Genomic DNA, 6432 nt, shown 5'->3' with positions numbered 1-6432 from the left:
TTTGGTTTTTGTCAAATGATACTGTTGTTTAACAGGGTTGTTGTTAATTGACCAAATTTCTTACCTGTGGAGGAAAACACTTCAATTATTTTTCATCTTGGAAAACAAGAGAGAAGGTTGCAGAACTTTCTAACTAGAGACAGAAGCAGGAAGCACAGGGAGGACATCGAGAGAGACAACACAGGAAGAGTGAAAGAAAATTCTAGGAGAGCTGTATAACAATCTTAAATGCAAAATCAAGGAGAGGCATCTCAACAGGAGATGCCTTCCTGGTAATGGTCCAAGGATAGGGACACACAGGGAATGGTAGACTTTGATACTGGAGTCACAGTTTGAGTCTTTTCCAGAACCTGTTTTCTAGTTTTACATAACAGAAGGAAACCCAAAGGGTCTTGTTGAAATAGAAACTGGTGAAGGGAAATGAAGGTACTAGGGCAAGTTGTGAGAAGAATGAGATGATAGGAAGAGCTTGAGCTGGCAAATAGATAGGCACAGAGAGGAAAGAGCTAACAGCGTGGGCACTGAATGACTGCAGACAAGCATCTTGGGAGATGGGAGCTTCATAGAATACGGGAGCAGCTGTGGAAAGAAGCAGGTGAAGCAAAGTATCAGCAAGAAGAAAAACAAAGCTAAAGACAGGTTGCAACAGGGCTGGGGATATAGCTCAGTTGGTAGAGTGCTTGCCTTGCATACACAAGGCCCTGGGTTCAATCCCCAGCACCATTAAAAAAAAGAGAGAGAGAGAGAGAGAGGTGGCAACAGAGCCAGTGATGAGATGTGATGTGGGGTTAGAGAGGCAAGTGGAAATGATGTGAAGAGGCTGGGAAGTACCAACATGGAATGAGCTTAAGGCTGGTTGAATGTGTTAAAAGAGGAATGGTGGTTGGGTGAGTGGAGCAACTGAAGAGGTAAAATTCCATGAAGGAAGAAGTCATTAAAGACAGAGACTGTGCAATACAATTCTGATGCTTATCAATTGCATGGAGCTCACTGACACAGGTTGAGGGCCTCCTCTATGCTGCCCTGTCTTCAGAAAACAGCTGTAAGCTCTGGGATTCCCAGACCACTGGCACTTCTAATCAGTGGTGCATAATTGGGGATTCCCATGATCCTATTTTGTATAACTCTCTATAACATCTCACTGAGGTTAGGAGAGCATAAATCCTACATTTACTGTTTTGTCTTGTCAAAAAGGACACAAATTGGCACCAGCTAAAAGAGGCACATGGCTGGAGATGAGCTTCCCAGGTTGGTCGTATACATCCAATGACCTACTGTATAATTCTCTATAGTACATCACTGAGGCTAGGAGAGCACAATCCTATAATTACTGATTTGTCATGTAAAAAAGGACACAGATTGGGACCAGCTAACAGAAAAGGCACATGGCTGGAGGTCTAGGAGGGTCTGAATGAAAGCTGTCATGTCCTCAGGATGCAGCATCTTCAGAGGACATGGATGTATATGACCTATCTAGGAAGCTGACCTTGGTTTCAGTGTCCTGAGTTCTTACAGGAATTTCACTAAGTATTTGGTAGGAGTGGGATGAGCAGAGCAATAAATCAGACTCAGGTCCTGCCCTGTGGGTACTTACTATAGAGTGGAGGTGAGTGTCCAGGAAAGAAGACAAGGAAAGGGGTGTGGATAGAGACCGGGGAAATCATGACATCAACTACACAGCGTGAGGGTGGCACCAGGCAGCGTCAGGGTCTCCAGACTGGTTTTGTGTTCCTGATCACTGTGTGAGAGGTGCCCTTCAGAAGTCACTGCCAGGAAACTCTCTTGATGAAAGGCCTGTCTTGGGTAATGCTGGGCAGGCAGGCACCGGACTCCAACTTTTGGGCCTACCAAAAGGCTGTCTTTCTGGACCCACCTAAGTCAGCCTTCCTATCCTCACTGTAAGACCAATTTCCTGGCCACTCCAGAAGTCAGCATGCAGAGCTCACCGGAAATCCATGTTCCAGGGCTCACCGCAGGTACCAAGGCAAGTACTAGGACTCTATTTCCCAATTGATAAAGACCTACAGACTCATGGAATGGATGAAATTTCCTAATGTAAATACTATCCTATAGTCTTATTATGTGTTCCTATTGGGGGATATTGCATGAATGGTACATTGTGTGTACCATTCTCACAAGTTTCCTTAAACCTATAGGTATTTTAAAATAAAAAAGCAAAATATTCCAACCGAGCATTTATTTTGACTGAAATTCCAAATCCTGGAGAGCATTGTTTAATTCCCATTTTATGCATCTTTGGGAAAGACTGGTCTTATCTGTGGCAGATCGGTGGATTCCTAGCGGTAGGGGCTGGGTTGTTCCTTTCTGAAAAAGTCGCAGGAATATCTCTATCATTATTTTGGCAATAATTAAATGTTAAATTTCCCCCCAATTATCAAAACATTGACATAAATGAATGCTTTGGTTGTAAATATTAAAGATAATGAGTTGACTTTAAAAATAAAATGAAAATTACATTTCCTGATTTGGGAACACTGAGTTAGAGCTTGGCAGGTAGCAGTGACAGGTAAGCTGTCTTTCATTCATTCCCCCTTCTCCCTTTTAGTACCACTGCCCCTATTTTATTTTTCCAGCTTTCCAGTTGGTGTGGCGTATGAATAGTTTAGGCAAGAGATACAGGAGAGCAAAGAATCTGAACAATCATAGGAAAGAACCTGAGTGTTTGGGATTAGCCGAAGAGACAGTGTCCTTGGGTGGCCTGATGGACTCTTGTGTCATTCCCGTTGCATCTTTCTGATCTCTAAACATTTTGTCCCTATAAACTGCTGCCACTGGTTTTCTTCCTTCCTCTTAAACTATCCCGACCCCCTCCCTCAGTAAAGCCCATGGGTTATAGCACAACTGTGTGGGTAGCCATAACTGTCTGGGATTCTACGTGTCTTCTGATGTCCTGTGGCATCATTTTCTCTTCATATAAAATTGTGGTTTCCTAATTCTTTGCTCTTTTAATTTTCTCATCTGATCCACTTTGTATAAGTTATTATAACATCAAACTCTTGATTCCTTTGCCTTCTTGCTTTTCTGTTTTAATCATTCTTAACACGGTTTTGAATTTCCCCACATTCTCTTTCTCTAAGAAAGCCAGCTGTTCCTGTGACCCACAACTACAGCTGTCCTCTCCCCAGCTCTGCTCAGCCTCCACATGCAGCTCTGTATGTTCTTTGGTTCCAGAAGCCTGGGCGCTCCGAGTCTGCCATATTCTTGTCTCAATTGCTCCTGACCATCCATCTCTGAGTCACATTCCTCCTGTCATCACAATGCATTTCCAAAGCGACTCCCTTGATGCCGAGTTTCTTTTTATTATTATTATTTTTATTAGTTGTTCAAAACATTACAAAGCTCTTGACATATCATATTTCATACATTTGATTCAAGCAGACTATGAACTCCCATTTTTACCCCATATACATATTGCAGATTCACATCGGTTACACATCTACTTTTTACATACTGCCATACTAGTGTCTGTTGTATTCTGCTGCCTTTCCTATCCTCTACTATCCCCCCTCCCCTCCCCTTTCCTCCCCTCCCATCTTCTCTCTCTACCCCATCTACTGTAATTCATTTCTCTCTCTTGTTTATTTCCCCTTTCCCCTCACTTCCTCTTATATGTTATTTTGTATAACAATGAGGGTCTCCTTCCTTTACCATGCAATTTCCCTTCTCTCTCTCTTTCCCTCCCCACTCTCGTCCCTGTTTAATGGTGATCTTCTTCTCATGCTCTTCCCCCCTATTCTGTTCTTAGTGCTCTCCTTATATCAAGGATGACATTTGGCATTTGTTTTTTAGGGATTGGCTAGCTTCACTTAGCATAATCTGTTCTAGTGCTATCCATTTCCCTGCAAATTCCATGATTTTGTCATTTTTTAGTGCAGAGTAATACTCCATTGTGTACAAATGCCACATTTTTTTTTTATCCATTTATCTATTAAAGGGCATCTAGTTTGGTTCCACAGTCTAGCTATTGTGAATTGTGCTGCTATGAACATCGTTGTAGCAATATCCCTATAGTACACTCTTTTAAGGTCTTTAGGGAATAGTCCAAGAAGGGGAATAGCTGGGTCAAATGGTGGTTCCATTCTCAGTTTTCCAAGGAATCTCCATACTGCTTTCCAAATTGGCCACACCACAAGAGTTAACAACAAGAATCAACAAATGGGACTTACTTAAACTAAAAAGTTTTTTCTCAGCAAGAGAAATAATAAGAGAGGTAAATAGGGAGCCTACATCCTGGGAACAAATCTTTACTCCTTACACTTCAGATAAAGCCCTAATATCCAGAGTATACAAAGAACTCAAAAAATTAAACAATAAGATAACAAATAATCCAATCAACAAATGGGCCAAGGGCCTGAACAGACACTTCTCAGAGGAGGACATACAAAGTACATGAAAAAATGCTCACCATCTCTACCAGTCAGAGAAATGCAAATCAAAACCACCCTAAGATACCATCTCACTCCAGTAAGATTGGCAGCCATTATGAAGTCAAACAACAACAAGTGCTGGCGAGGATGTGGGGAAAAGGGTACACATGTACATTGCTGGTGGGGATGCCGGGTTTCTGTTCTCACAACTAAAAGGCTCAGGGGTCACTCCAGTTGAACTGGGCTGACTAGGCCGCACAAAATAACCGCACAAGAGACACAAATACCTTTTTGTTTGGGATCACTCTGATGGCTCCTCTGACCTTAAGGGTCCCCAGGAAGAGAGAGAGCAAGAGCACAGGAATAGAAGCTATTCAAATGAGGCAAGGGGTCAGGTTTCAGGGGGCTGAGTCTATCTTCATGATGTCCACTGTCAGCAGGTTGACTGACACCTGGGTAGGCCACACCCAAGGGCACAGTAAGAGGAGGGGACACACACAAGGCACTTCCATGGAAGATTCTATCCTTAACCGGGCAAGGGGTTATATTATAAAGGAACAGGTGAGCATAGCTTCACCCGTGGGGCTGTAGCAAGACACACCCATGCACGAGACACCGACCCTCGCACCCAAGAAGGGTGGGGAAAGCTCTGCCACATTTCTGTGACTGAGCGCCTCAGCACCCAGCTGGGGAGTGTGACCCAGTCACCTGCAAGGTTGGTCTCCCACACCTTGATTTATTTTCCTTCTCAGCTTTCCGTGGCCTCCAGCCCTCTCACTTTCTCAGCTGGTCCATATCTTCATCCTGGGAGTGGTGTGAGCTTTCCCCCTTCCCAGTGACCTCCCCTCTCTTCAGCTGGACTCACTGCAGGCTTCTCTCTGCCCCTGGGCTTATACCACAGCCTTCTCCAGGATTTCCAAATGCTCCCACCCTGACCCTGTAGCCTGGCCGTCTGTTTTCTTGCCTGATCTGGGACTGGTAAATACATACACCGCATGCATCAGTTTCTTGGGTTACCCGTTTTCATTCAGTTCTTCTTCAAGGTGCTCATATGTCCTCTTCTACCCACGTCTGCCATCCTGAGTGGACCTAGAGCTACTTCACTACCTGTGATTCCTATGTGTCTCATAAACAGGATCTGTTTCCAAGCTGCCCTCCCCAGACCAGATGGCTTCATTTTCTAGCCATTTCAGTGTCTGCAGAGCCCACACTCCATGCTGCTCTTCAGCTATCACCTTCATCCTGCTTCTGATTGCTGCCCATCTCCTAGAGCTCTGTCTTAGTACATTATTGTTGCAATAAAGAAATGTATGCGGCTTGATATTTTATTTAGAATAGACATTTATTTACTTACTTTTGAACTGCCAAAGATTGAATCCAGGGCTACATGCATGCTAGCAAGTCTTGTACTACTGAGCTATACCCCCAGCCCCCATAAAATTTATTGAATTGATAGTTCTGGGAGTCCAGGAGCATGTGCTGGATACCTGGAAGCCTCCTGCTTCATGGTGACATCAGAGTGTGGTGCAGAGGTAAAAAGGAGCAGGCAAAAGGGGTCAAATACATGTGGTAGTCTCCTTACTCCCTCCAAAATAACAACCTGTTCTCATAACTCAGTGTGTGAGACCAGCATTAATGCCTTCTGAGGTAAGGGTCCCCATGATCTAATTACTTTCCATTTGGCACCACATATAAAAGGTTCCACCACCTCAATACTGCCACACTGGGGAACAAGTTTAGGCACTTGAACCACTGGGAGGCACATATCTAGTTTCAGTAATTGTCTTCCTCTGTTCCATTTCCTGTGACTCCTTGGCTTGGATGGATTTGTCTGCATTACCCAGTATTTGAAGTTTTATGGGTGACAAGGAGAGGTTATTATTTATTGTGGGTGCCTGGGACCAACACTGAATTTATGATAACAAGCCAATTCCAATTGGGGAGAGCCAGCCACACTAGAAATGTCACCACATGATGAGGGGAGGGTGTGAAACTTTGGGCTACTTATCAGCCAGTGCTCCAGGAAGCAGAGGAAGGCAAAGAT

This window comes from Urocitellus parryii, chromosome 9, assembly GCF_045843805.1.
Source record: "Urocitellus parryii isolate mUroPar1 chromosome 9, mUroPar1.hap1, whole genome shotgun sequence".
NCBI lineage: Eukaryota > Metazoa > Chordata > Mammalia > Rodentia > Sciuridae > Urocitellus > Urocitellus parryii.
This window is presented reverse-complemented; position numbering follows the sequence as displayed.